This window comes from Trachypithecus francoisi, unplaced genomic scaffold (assembly GCF_009764315.1).
Source record: "Trachypithecus francoisi isolate TF-2019V2 unplaced genomic scaffold, Tfra_2.0 Lachesis_group3, whole genome shotgun sequence".
Classification (NCBI taxonomy): Eukaryota; Metazoa; Chordata; class Mammalia; order Primates; family Cercopithecidae; genus Trachypithecus; species Trachypithecus francoisi.
The window spans coordinates 98,359,128-98,373,316 of NW_022681468.1; the positions used below are offsets into that span (position 1 = coordinate 98,359,128).

The following is a 14,189-nucleotide window of genomic DNA, read 5'->3' on the forward strand; positions in this document are numbered from 1 at the left end:
GTTGCAGTGGGCTGAGATTGCGCCACTGCACTGAGCCTGGGTGACAGAGCAAGACTTCATCTCAAAAAAAAAACACAAAAAACAAAAAAACCACAACTCTTATCAAACAGGAATAGAAAGGAACTTACACAACCTCACAGAGAGAATACAGTAAGGTGAAATTTAGGAAGCTTTTCTTTTTAGATCAAGAACAATTCCAGCGGCCGGGCGCGGTGGCTCAAGCCTGTAATCCCAGCACTTTGGGAGGCCGAGACGGGCGGATCACGAGGTCAGGAGATCGAGACCATCCTGGCTAACACGGTGAAACCCCGTCTCTACTAAAAAATACAAAAAAAGAACTAGCCGGGCGAGGTGGCGGGCGCCTGTAGTCTCAGCTACTCCGGAGGCTGAGGCAGGAGAATGGCGTAAACCCGGGAGACAGAGCTTGTAGTGAGCTGAGATCCGGCCACTGCACTCCAGCCTGGGCGACAGAGCGAGACTCCGTCTCAAAAAAAAAAAAAAAAAGAACAATTCCAGAATGCCACTATTACCACTTTTACCTGATATACACTGGAAGTACAAGCCGGAGCAGTAGAGCATGAACAATAAATAAAAGGCGTGTTAACTGGAAAGATGTAAAATCACTAATATTCACAAAGGCTATAATTTTGTGTGTGGAACATCTAAAAGACTCTTCAGATTAAATTATTAAAATTCTTGGCCAGAAGCGGTGGCTCAAGCCTGTAATCCCAGCACTTTGGGAGGCCAAGGTGGGTGGATCATGAGGTCAGTAGTTCGAGATAAGCCTGGTCACATAGTGAAACCCCATCTCTACTAAAAACACATACACACAAAAAAAATTAGGTAGGCATGATGGTGCGTGCCTGTAGTCCCAGCTACTTGGGAGGTTGAGGCAGGAGAATCGCTTGAACCCAGGAGGCGGAAGTTGCAGTGAGCCAAGATAATGCCACTGCACTCCAGCCTGGGCGATACAGCAAGATTCTGTCTCAAAAAAAAAAAAAAAAAAAAACTTAAGTGAGTGCAGGAGGTAGAATAATGTGACCACCACCACTATCCCCGTCTCCCACACCCATCCAAAGATGTCTATATCCTGATCCTTGGATGTTGTGAATATGCTTGGTTACATGACAAAGGTGAATTACTGTCATATGGAATTAAGACTGCTAATAAGCTGACCTTAAAATAGGAAGATTAGGGCCGGGCGCGGTGGCTCACGCCTGTAATCCCAGCACTTTCGGAGGCCGAGACGGGCAGATCACGAGGTCAGGAGATCGAGACCATCCTGGCTAATATGGTGAAACCCCGTCTCTACTAAAAAAATACAAAAAACTAGTCAGGCGTGGTGGCGGCGCCTGTAGTCCCAGCTAATTGGGAGGCTGAGGCAGAAGAATGGCGTGAACCCGGGAGGCGGAGCTTATAGTGAGCTGAGATCCGGCCACTGCACTCCAGCCTGGGTGACAGAGCGTGACTCCGTCTCAAAAAAAAAAAAGGAAGATTATCCTGGACTAACCAGATGGACCCAATGTAATCACAAGTGTCTTTTTAAGTGGAAGACGAAATAAGATGACAGACCAGAAAGATGGCAACTTGAGGAGGACTCAAAGTTGCTGGCTTTGATAATGGAGGAGGAAAGCCAGGAGTCAAGGAATATGAATAGTCTCTAAAAGCTGAAAAGGGGAAGGAAATGGATTCTGCCCTTGAGCCTCCAGAAAGGAACTCAGCCTGCCAACACCTTGACTTTAGCCCAATGAAACCCATTCAGACTTCTGAACTACACAACTGTAAGATAATAAATCTATGTTGTTGTTTTTTATTTATTTTATTTATTTATTTATTTTGAAACTGAGTTTCATTCTTGTTGCCCAGGCTGGATACAGTGGCACGATCTCGGCAAACTGCAACCTCCGTCTCCTGTGCTCAAGTGATTCTCCTGCATCAGCCTCCTGAATAGCTGGGATTACAAGCACGCACCACCATGCCTGGGTAATTTTTGTATTTTTAGTAGGGATGGAGTTTCGCCATGTTGGCCAGGCTGGTCTCAAACTCCTGACCTCAGGGGATCTGCCTGCCTCAGCCTCTCAAAGTGCTGGGATTACAGGCATGAGCCACCTTGTGTTGTTATTTTTAAACAGAGATGGGGACTCACTGTGTTGCCCAGGCCAGTCTCGAATTTCTGGGCTCCAGTGATACTCCCACCTTGGCCTCCCAAAGTGCTGGGATTACAGGCATGAGCCAATGTTCCCAGCCTCTGTGTTGTTTTAAGCCACTAAGTTTATGGTAATTTATCACAGCAGCTATAGAAAATACAGTGAGTTTAGGAAGACTGCTGGAGACAAGGTCAACATACAAAAATAAATTGTTTTTCTATAACACCAATAAACAAAAAATAAAATGTCAGAAAAGTTATTTATGATGACATCAAAAATTTAAATACCCAGCCGGGTGTGGTGGCTCATGCCTGTAATCTCAGCACTTTGGGAGGCCAAGGTGGGTGGATCATTTGAGGTCAGGAGTTTGAGATCAGCCTGGCCAACATGGTAAACCCCGTCTCTACTAAAAACACAAAAATTAGCTGAGCGTGGTGGCAGTAGTGGCACGTGCCTGTAAGCCCAGCTGCTCGGGAGGCTGAGGCAGGAGAATCACCTGAGCCTGGAAGGCAGGGGTTGTGGTGAGCTGAGATCACACCACTGCACTTCAGTCGGGGCGACAAAGTGAGATGCTGTCTCAAAAAAAAAATTTTTTTTTTAAATATTATATAGCCAAAAATACATCTAACAAATTATGTCCATGATATCTATTCAGAAAATTGGGCTGGGCACAGTGGCTCATGCCTATAATCCCAGCACTTTGGGAGGCCAAGGTGGGAGGATCACTTGAGTCCAGGAGTTTGAGAGCAGCCTGGGCAACACAGCAAAACCCCGTCTCTACAAAAATACAAAAATGTGTTGGTCATGGTGGCACGTGCCTATGGCCCTAGCTACTTAGGAGGCTGAGGTGGAAGGATCACCTGAGCTCAGGAGGTCGAGGCTCCAGTAAGCTATGATTGCACCACTTACCCTAGCCTAGGAGAGAGAGCAAGACCCCGTCTCAAAAAAAGAAAAGAAAATTGTAAGTTGTTAAGAGAAGTCAAGGAGGGAGGAAACAATCATATGAACCATATTCACATTGGAAGACAATATTGAGATGCTAATTCTCCCCAAATTCATCTATAACTTAATGCATTTCTAATCCAAATTCCAGCTTTTTTTTTTCTAGAGGAAGTTAATAGCTAAGTTCAATACTTTGCTAGAAGAACTCATGGGACTCAGCGTACAGTTGTACTCACAGCTAACATTTATTATATCATAAACACTTTAAGGATACACAGCCAGATCAGCAAGGGAAAAAAAACACCTCAGGTAGTGTCTGTAGGAATTCATGTGCAGGCTTCCCATGCTCTCCAACTCCTGAGAAAGTGCACGCTCTCTCAGTGAAAATGCAGCTATGCATGTGCACTGTTTCTGCCCCAAAGAAGCTGGATAGAGACTCCGAATCTAGGGGTTTTATTGAGGGCTGGTCACTTAGGCACCTTCCTCCCTTCCTCCCACCAAAATTTCAGACTCCCATAAGGAAAACAGGTATTAGCGGCTACAGTGGGCAAAACAACCTGATCAGTGTAGGAAAGGTTTCCAAAGCCAAGTTCCCAGACACAGCCAGGGACCAATTGTGCAAGCAGGCTTTTCTGAAGGTACCAGTTTCAGGCCTACTATATTAGCTCATTCATGTACAAGTTATGTCTATGAAATATAACATACAACAATTCACAATAAAAGATGTTAAAAAAAAATAGTGCAAATCAAAAACACAATTAGGGCCAGGCACAGTGGCTCATGCGTTGAATCCTAGCACTTTAGGAGGCTGAGGCAGGAGGACTGCTTGAGACCAGGAGTTCAGGACCAGCCTGGGCAACACAGCAAGATTCCATCTCTACAAAAAATTTTAGAAATTAAGAAAACAAAAAACAAACAAACAAAAAAAACCACAATGAAGTCTCATCCTACCCCAGTTAAGATAGCTATTATCAAAAAGACAGAAAATAACAAATGCTGGTGAGGATGCAGAGAAAAGAGAACTCTTACACTTCCACTGCTGGTGGGAATATAAACTACTACAGCCACTATGGAGAATAGTATGGAAGTTCTTCAAATAACTACAAATAGATCTACCATATGACCCAGCGATCCCACTACTGAGCACTTATCCAAAGGAAAAGATATCAGCATATCAAAGAGACATTTGCACCCCCATGCTTACTGCAGCACTATTCACAATAGCCAAGATATGGAATCAACCAAGGTGTTCAACAAGCGATGAATGAATTAAAAAAAAAAATAGTACATATGCACAACAGAATACTATTCAGCCATAAAAAAGAATAAAATCCTGTTATTCACAGCAACATGGAACCTGAAGACATTATGTTAGGTGGAATAAAGAACAGAAAGTTAAACACCACATGTTCTCACTCATATGTGGAACCTAAAAATTGTTGCTCTCATAGAAATAAAACGTAGAACAGAAGGCACTAGAGGTTGGGAAGGGTAGAGGGAAAGGCGTAGGGGGAGACTTGTTAAAGAATACAAAATTGGTTGGGTGTGGTGGCTCATGTCTGTAATTTCAGCACTTTGGGAGGCCGAGGTGGGTGGATGATCTGAAGTCAGGAGTTCGAGATCAGCCTGACCAACATGGAGAAACCCTGTCTCTACTAAAAACGCAAAATTAGCCAGGGGTGGTGGCACACGCCTATAATCCCAGCTACTTGGGAGGCTGAGGCAGGAGAATTGCTTGAACCCAGGAGGCAGAGGTTGCAGTGAGCCGAGAACACACCATTGCACTCCAGTCTGGGCAACAAGAGCGAAACTCCGTCTCAAAAAAAAAAAAAAAACAAACAAAATTACAGCTAGATGGGAAGAGTAAGTTCTGGTGTTCTGTAGCACTACAGGATGACAGTTAACAATAATGTACTATACAGTTTCAAATAGCTAGGAGGAGGATATTGAATGCTCCTAACACAAAGAAATGATAAATGTTTTAAGATGACAGATATGCTAATTACCCTGATCTGATCATTATACAGTATATGTATCAAAATATCACTATGAACTTCATAAATTGTTGGGGTACAATTATGTCAATTTAAAGAAATGTAAAAATGAAAAAAATCATTGACCAAAATTATGTTAAATCCATTTAAAAAGCCAAAGTAGAAGATATTTGCTATACATGTGTATGTATGTACATAAAAAAATGTAGATAACTATATATAAATGTTTATACATACATAAAACAAAGACAACTCAATAGAGAAGACAGAAAACTTAAAAAGGGACTGTAAAAAAGAGGAAATAGCCCATAAACACATCAAGGTACTCATCTTCACTAACAATCAGAGAAATTAAAGTTACCAGAAAAATACTACTATACGTGAATATACCAGATTGGAAAATAAAAATATATATAATATAAAGCATTAGCCAGCATGAAGAGCAACGGAAAATCTAATACACTGGTGGGAGTGCAAGCACTTTTGAAAACAATTTAGTATTACATAGTAAGGTAAAACATATATACTTTTTGACCTATCAGTTTGTAATTAATTCAATAAAAACTTCCTCTGGGGGCCGGGCATGGTGGCCTTCGCCTGTAATCCCAGCACTTAGGGAGGCCGAGGCAGGGAGATCACCTGAGGTCAGGAGTTCGAGACCATCCTGGCCAATATGGCAAAACCCTATCTCTACTAAAAATACAAAAATTAGCCAGGCATGATGGTACACGCCTATAATCCCAGCTACTCAGGAAGCTGAGACATGAGAATCTCTTGAACCCAGCAGGTAGAGGTTGCAATGAGCCAGTATCACACCACTGCACTCCAGCCTGGGTGACAGAGTGAGACTCCTCCTCAAAAAACAAAACAAAACTTCCTCTGGGGAGGACAGAGGGGCTGGGGAGTGACTTAATCACCAATGGCCAATTATTTAATCAGTCATGTCTAGGTAAGGAGGCCTACATAAAAATCCAGAAGGATAGGGCTTAGGGAGCTTCTGGGGTGGTGAGAACATGTAGAGATGGTGGGAGGCTGGCGTGCCTGGAGAGGGCATGGAAGTGCCACACCCCTTCCCACATACCTTGTCCTATGTATTTCTTGCAGCTGGCTGCTTCCGAGTTGTTTATAATAAGCTGATAATCTAGTAAGGAAACTGTTCTGTGAGCTGAATGTGGAGGACTTACCACTTGTGATTGTAGTGTGAAGTAGGGGGTCTGGAATGGGGGTGGACAGGGAGGAGTTAACATATGGGGTCTGCACTAACTCCTGGCAGTTAGGGTCAGAACTGAGCTAAATGTAGGACACCCAGTGTCTGCTAAAGAACTGAACTATTGTGGGGAAAAAAACACCACACATTTGGTGACAGAAGTGAAGAATTATTATATGGGTACAGAGTACAGAGGAAATGGAGTTTTCTTTACAGTGGTATACACATAAAACGAAATATTCAGCCTTTAAAAAGAAACAAATCGACTAGATGCAGTGGCTCATGCTTGAATCCCAGCACTTTGGGAGGCCAAGGCAGGAGTATTGCTTGAGCCCAGGAGTTCAAGACCAGCCTAGGCAATATAGCGAGACCCAGAATCTACAAAAAACAAAAAAGTTAGCCAGGCATGGTGGTGCACTCCTGTAGTCTCACCTTCTTGGGAGGCTGAGGCAGAAGGATCACCTGAGCCCAGGAGTTCAAGGCTGCAGTGAGCTATGATCATTCTACTGCACTCCAGCCAGTACAGCTGAGCAAGACCCTGTCTGAAAAAGTAATAAAATACAATTAAATAAAATAATAAATTTTTTTAAAAAATCCTGCAACATGAGATGACACAGATGGACCTTGAAGCCATCATGCAAAGTGAAATAAGCCAGTCACAGGACAAATACTGCAAGATTCCACTGCAATGAGGTATCTAAAATAGGCAAACTCATAGAAGCAAGGAGGGCCACAGTGGTCACCAGGGTAGGGGCTTTCAGGAAATGGGAAGTTGTTAATCAAAAAGTATAAAGTTTCAGTAATGCATTCTAGAGATCTGCCATACAACATTGTGGCTATGTGGTACTGTACATGTAAAACTCTGTTAAGAGGTTAAGGAAAACAATTAAAAAAAAATTTTTAGAGACAAGGTATCGCTCTGTCACCCAGGCTAGAGTGCAGTGACAAAACTATAGTTCACTGCAGCCTCAAACTCCTAGGCTCAAGTGATCCTCCTGCCTCAGCCTCTGGAGAATCTGGAACTACAGGTGCATGCCATCATGCTCGACAAATTTTTTAAAATTTTTTGTAGAGATAAGTCTCCCATCGTTGCCAGGCTGGTCTTGAACTCCCGGCCTCAAGAGATCTTTCTTCCTCAGCCTCCTAAAGTGCTGGGATTACAGAAGTGAGCTACCATTCCAGCCAAAATTACTATTAAAAAAAAAGAAAGAAAAACTTTATCTACAACATGGAAGAATCTCACAAACATAACGATGCAAACTAGAAAGGCTCAGTAGAATACATATAGTATCATCCCATTTATAGAGCTCAAAATCATGCAAAACTGAACTGTATTATTTACAGATGCATAGATCAGGGCAAACTACGAAGACAAGAAAAGCACTATCATAAAAATTGGGACAACAGGGCCCAGCGCGGTGGCTCATGCCTATAATCCCACTACTTTGGGAGGCTGAGGCGGGCGGATTACCAGAGGTCAGGAGTTTGAGACCAGCCTGGCCAATATGGTGTAACCCCGTCTCTACTAAAAATAGAAAAAATTAGCTGGGTATGGTGGTAGGCGCCTGTAATCCAAGCTACTCAGAAGGCTGAGGCAGAAGAATCGCTGGAACCCAGGAGGCGAAGGTTGCAGTGAGCCAAGATCATGCCACTGCACTCCAGCCTGGGCAACAAGAGCAAAACTCCATCTCAAAATAAATAAATAAATAATTGGGACAATAGTTATCCCTAACATAGAGAGGAGGTATGAAGAGAAAGATACACTTCTGGGGTCCTGGGATCCTGGTAATACTCTATTTCTTTCTTGATCTGGATGATGATTATGTGTAAGTATAATTTTATACTGAGTCTTCACGTTTACTATGGATACAATATAATTTTTATGCATAACTAAACTTCATAATTTCTTTGTAACTATTCTTTAAATTATGTAAGTTTTTTTTTTTTGTTTTTTTTTTTTTTTTGAGACGGAGTCTGGCTCTGTCACCCAGGCTGGAGTGCAGTGGCCGGGTCTCAGCTCACTGCAAGCTCCACCTCCCGGGTTCCCGCCATTCTCTTGCCTCAGCCTCCCGAGTAGCTGGGACTACAGGCGCCCGCCATCTCGCCCGGCTAGTTTTTTGTATTTTTTTTAGTAGAGACGGGGTTTCACCGTGTTAGCCAGGATGGTTTCCATCTCCTGACCTCGTGATCCACCCGTCTCGGCCTCCCAAAGTGCTGGGATTACAGGCTTGAGCCACCACGCCTGGCCAGTTTTTTTTTTTTTTAATTTAATTTTTTTGAGACAGAGTCTCACTCTGTTGCCCAGGCTGGAGTGCAATGGCATGATTGTGATCTAGGCTCACTGCAACCTCCGCTGCCCAGGTTCAAACGATTCTTGTGCCTCTGCCTCCCGAGTAGCTGGGATTACAAACATGGGCCACCATGGCCCGCAAATTTTTGTATTTTAGTAGAGATGGGGTTTCACCATGTTGGCCAGGCTGGTCTCGAACTCCTGCCCTTAAGTGATCCACCTGCCTCAGCCTCCTGAAGTGCTGGGATTACAGGTGTGAGCCACTTTAACTCTTGGTTTCCGGCCAAATTATGTATATTTTTACAAATGTATCTTGGTCTCATAATAAATTTTTTTTTTTTTTTTTTTGAAATGGAGTCTCGCTCTGTCGCCAGGCTGGAGTACAGTGGTGCAATCTCGGCTCACTGCAATCTCTTCCTCCTGGGTTCAAGTGATTATCCTGTCTCAGCCTCCCAAGTAGCTGGGATCACAGGTGTGTGCCCCATGCTCAGCTGACTTTTACATTTTTAGAAGAGATGGGGTTTCACCATGTTGGCCACACTGGGCTTGAACTCCTGACCTCATGATCCGCCTGCCTAGGCCTCCCAAAGTGCTGGGATTACAGGCGTGAGCCACCGCCCGGCCAATAAAAATATATATATATTAAAAAATTAGGCTGGGTGCAGTGGCTCATGCCTGTAATCCCAGCACTTTGGGAGGCCGAGACGGGTGGATCACGAGGTCAAGAGATCGAGACCATCCTGACTAATACGGTGAAACCCTGTCTCTACTAAAAAATACAAAAAAAACTAGCTGGGGGAGGTGGCCGGCACCTGTAGTCCCAGCTACTCAGGAGGCTGAGGCGGGAGAATGGCGTAAACCCGGGAGGCGGAGCTTGCAGTGAGCTGAGATCCGGCCACTGCACTCCAGCCTGGGTGACAGAGCAAGACTCCGTCTCAAAAAAAAAAAAAAAGAATATCCAGTTCCACTGAACAAATGTTCAGGGAATATAAACACAACAGCTCACCGGAATATATATACACTAAGTAAACTTATGAAAAAATTGTCAAATTTTTCTAATAATTAATAACATGGAGCATCATTTCATACCTATTAAGCCAAAGAGAGAGGAATATTGCGAAAATTTATAAGATAAATGACAAGCATGAAGACTGATTCGTTAAAAGAAATAATTTGTTCAGATTTTTATTTTATTTTTTGGTAGACATGGAGTTTTGCCATGTTGCCCAGGCTGGTCTTGAACTCCCGGGCTCAAGCAATCCCCTACCTTGGCTTCCCAAAGTGCTGGGATCATAGGCATGAGCTACCGCACCCAGCCAAGAGATGATTTAATATTGAAAAAAGCGGCCGGGCGCGGTGGCTCAAGCCTGTAATCCCAGCACTTTGGGAGGCCGAGACGGGTGGATCACGAGGTCAGGAGATCGAGACCATCCTGGCTAACACGGTGAAACCCCGTCTCTACTAAAAAAATACAAAAATACTAGCCGGGCGAGGTGGCGGGCGCCTGTAGTCCCAGTTACTCGGGAGGCTGAGGCAGGAGAATGGCGTAAACCCGGGAGGCGGAGCTTGCAGTGAGCTGAGATCCGGCCACTGCACTCCAGCCCGGGTTACAGAGCGAGACTCCGTCTCAAAAAAAAAAAAGAAAAAAGCAGGCCAGGCGTGGTGGCTCACACCTGTAATCCCAGCACTTTGAGAGGCCAACGTGGGCAAACTGCTTGCGCCTATGAGTTCGAGATCAGCCTGGACAACATGGCGAAACCCTATCTCTACAAAAAATCAAAAGCCCATCTCTACAACAAATACAAAAATTAGCCAGGCGTGGTGGTACACCCCTGTACTCCCAGCTGGGGTGAGAGGATCACTTGAGCCCGGGAGGTTAGAGCTGCAGTGAGCCTGAAAGAGATCAAATGAAAGACTAAGAGGCAGAAATGAAGTCCACAGGCAAACAGCCCGGGCGGTGCCTTAAGCCTAGTTAAAAGTTGACGCCGGACCTAACCGATAATGTTATCTATAGATTCAGATGTTGTATAGACAAGCAATGTGAAAGTCCCTGTCTTGTTCTTTTTCTGTTCTAATTACTAGTGCTTGCCATATATCTCTCACTTCCTGAGCCCAGTATAAACATATCCCACCATAGTCTCCCCTCCATATATCCCTCAACTTCCTGGGCTCATCCACCATATGTCTCCCCACCATATATCTTTCAATTCAAAGACTACCATATATCTCAACTTTAGAAGGACACCACCTGAAAAATCCCCGATAAGAACACAGCCGTTTGTGAGAGCACGGGAACCAATAAAAAACTGCTAAATGTATAAACTTAAAATGTTAACCAATGTAATGCTGTAACCTAGAGAATTCCCTCGTTCCTCTGCAACTTTACAAGTCCTGTTTACATTAGGCTATAAAAGGCAAGCGCACGCATTGTTCAGGGCCCTCCTGTATGTTGTGGAACGGAGGGACCAAGTTCGAACTTGCATTAAAGATCCTTGCCGCTTGCTTTGACTCTGGACTCTGGTGGTCTTTTTCGGGGAACAAACGGTCTGGGCATAACAAGCCCTGTCTTAAAAAAAAAAGAAAAGAAAAAAAAATTCCTCAAGTGTCAGGTTAAAAAAGAAAGAAAAAAGAAAAACACTAAGTTATGAATACATTAAGGCTATAGCTACCTAAGAAATCTGTATAACTAATTTTATAGCTGAAATTTGGAAAGGACTCATGGAAAATAAAAGTAGTTCAAGTGTTTGAAAGATAGTATTATGACTGGAATATTTTTCTTGACATTGAGAATATGTTTCAATAAAATACAGGAATTTTTAAACAAAGTAAACTCAATAGTTCCCTGTCATTCCACAGAACAAAGTCCGTATGTCATAACTCCAAGAACTTTCATTCTCAGTCTTCGACTTGTCTTTTTCATTCATTTAACATCTACAGTGACTACTCTGTGCCAGCCATCATGGTAGGCACCGAGGTACAGAGATGGGCAAGTCATTATTACTGCCTTCAAGGAGCTTATAGACCAGCAGAAAATAGACATGTCAACAAATAATTACAAAGCAATGAGATAAGTCCGACAATCAAGTCTTTTCTTAAAAGACTATGGCTTCCCGGATTAAGGAAAAACAGACAAAAGATAGAGAAGCTTTTCAAAGAACACTGAATTGGATCTTGAAGGACAAGTGGAACTTTACAGATAGGACTGAGGTTGTGAAGAAGAGTAGTCTATGAGTGGTAAAAGGCTGAGGTAGAATAGTATGTGTTAGAGAAACAGAATGCTCAAAAGCCTCAGGTATCATACTAAGGAGTTTAGATTTTTATCCTACAGGTAATGGAGACCCTCACGGCCTTTCAGCACTGAAGTCCTAGGATTATTCCACGATTATCTTGGACCTCTTTTATTCTATCCATTTTTTTATCTTAGAAAAAAATATGTAAATTAAAAGATATATATATCTTTTAATTTTTAATATTTCTTACATGAAGATACAGAAAATAGAATTACACCCATGTACCCACTAACCAAATTTAAAAAGTTAAATTGGGCCCTATTCCCTCTCTTTTAAAGGCATAAAACATTTCAGAATGATTGACGAAGTCTCACTCTGTCACCCAGGCTGGAGTGCATTGGTGCAATTTTGGCTAACTGCAGCCTCCTGGGTTCAAGCGATTCTCGTGCCTCAGCCTCCGCAGTAGCTAGAACCACAGGCGCACACCACCACTCCCAGATAATTTTTATATTTACTGCAGAGAGGGGGCTTCATCATGTTGGTCAGGCAAGTCACTAATTCCTGGCCTCAGGTGATCCGCCTGCCTGTCTCCCAAAGTGCTGGGATTATGGAGAAAGCCTGATGTTGTGGGATATGCTTTAAAATCAGGCGCTCTTAGTTCAAATTCTGTATCTCTAGCACTCAATCGCCAAATGCTCTTTCTGTACAGAGACAAGCTCTTTATGCTTCAGATTTTCCATGTCTAAAATGAGGACAATTTCATCCGCTTCTCTGGGTAATAATAACAGAACCCTTACTGTGTACTATGTAACAGGTAGTCTTCCAAGCATTTATTATTGCATACATTAAGTCGTTTAATCCTAACAAAAACGCCAGGAAGTGGAAGAGACCATTTCCCCCATATGATAGACGAAAACCAAGACACTTAGTGTTTCAGTAACGTGCAGTAGACACAGCTAAACGTGAAGGGGCTAGAATTCGAACCCAAGCAATCTGATGCAGTATTCCTATTCACTTCGTTTTGCTGGGATATCCTGAAGCTACAGTTGTAAGATCATGGGTGCCAGGAACACGGCACACAGTAGACACTCAAAAACAAGAGTAGCCCAGCTCGTGATTATGGAAGGCCATAGAAAAAGTACAAAGTGTTTTCGTTGTTCCTCAGGAAGGACACGGAGGTAATAGTGCCAGAGGTCTGGGCTGGGATTACCCCGTGCGGGGCATCATGTTAGGCACTGGAGTACATGGGCAAGAACATGCCGGGTCCTAGCCCATGCTCGGCCTCTGACGCCCCGGGAGACCTTGGCAGAGTTCGCCCCTGCCCCGGGCCTCTATTTTCCCATCTGGAACGTATTATGTATCTGCTGTCCTCCCAGGATGTTCGCAAGACTAGTTGACTCAGCGGGGCGAGGCGAACCAGCGCAGGAAACGGAAGAACTGGTGCGGCCTCCAGCTCCGGGCTGGACCGCCAGAGCAGGGTTAGGTCAGCGCTGACCGACCCGTAGTTATGCGCGCGGCACTCACCTCGCACGCAGACTCCTAGCGGGCGGAACCAGGATCCAAACTCCCCGCGGCACGACCACGGCTGCCGCGCAGATATCTCGCTCACTTCGCGCCGGAAGCCTGCCTATTCCGATTGGCTGCTTTCTGGGGAAACCGACTAATACTGTCGTACTCCCACATCTGTTCCCGCCCCTCAGGCTGCTGGGGCGGGGTCGCCGTGCGGCGCTGGGAGGGGCACGTATCTCCAAACCCCAATCAGAGTCCGAACGGGAGGGTCAGGTGACTACGGTTACATCCCGGCCTTCCGGCGCTAGTTGGGTCTTTGTTTTTGGTGTTTTAGAGTCAGTGAAGGCTTTAAAGGAAGTAGGAAGCTAGAACCCGGCTGTGGCGGGGTTAAAAAGCTCGGGCGTCTGAGAGCTGAGACTTGCCAGTTCCCACAGGCCAGGCCAGGCGTCTTCACCCCAGTCTCTTGGTTCCGACTGTGTGTCTCTGCGAGGTTTTGGCGGTCTTGCCTCTCCATCCCCTTAATAATGCTGGTCTCTTCACCCGTACCCCTCTACACGAGCAGGTGCAAATTGTCATTGAACTGGGAAAGGGGGCGCACACTCAGATGCCTCCAGGGACACTTGAGAAGCCATGCTTCTGTTTCAGCCTATTGCTGACACGCGGGAATGTGGGCCCTGTGGTGCCAGATCTTTCTTTCCTTTCTTCCTTTCGTCTCCCCTCTTTACTTCCTTTTCTCCTTTCCTCCCGCCCTCCCTCCTCTTTGTGTGTGTGGTAAAATGTATCTAACATAAAATTCACCATTTTTAAGTGTACAGTTCAGTGGCATTAAGTACATTCACATTGTTGTGAAACCATCACCACTATCCATCT

General features: G+C 44.3%; 1 protein-coding gene across 1 annotated transcript in view; it reads right to left on the reverse strand.

The window, feature by feature from the left end:
- The window catches only part of BLM (BLM RecQ like helicase), a 109,364-nt gene extending 95,869 nt beyond the window's left edge, over positions 1–13,495 (reverse strand). The window contains exon 1 of the mRNA XM_033188981.1: positions 13,335–13,495. The gene's annotated coding sequence lies outside the window, so the exon portion shown is untranslated. The remainder of the gene's footprint in view (positions 1–13,334) is intronic.
- Between the last annotated feature and the right edge of the window lie 694 nt (positions 13,496–14,189).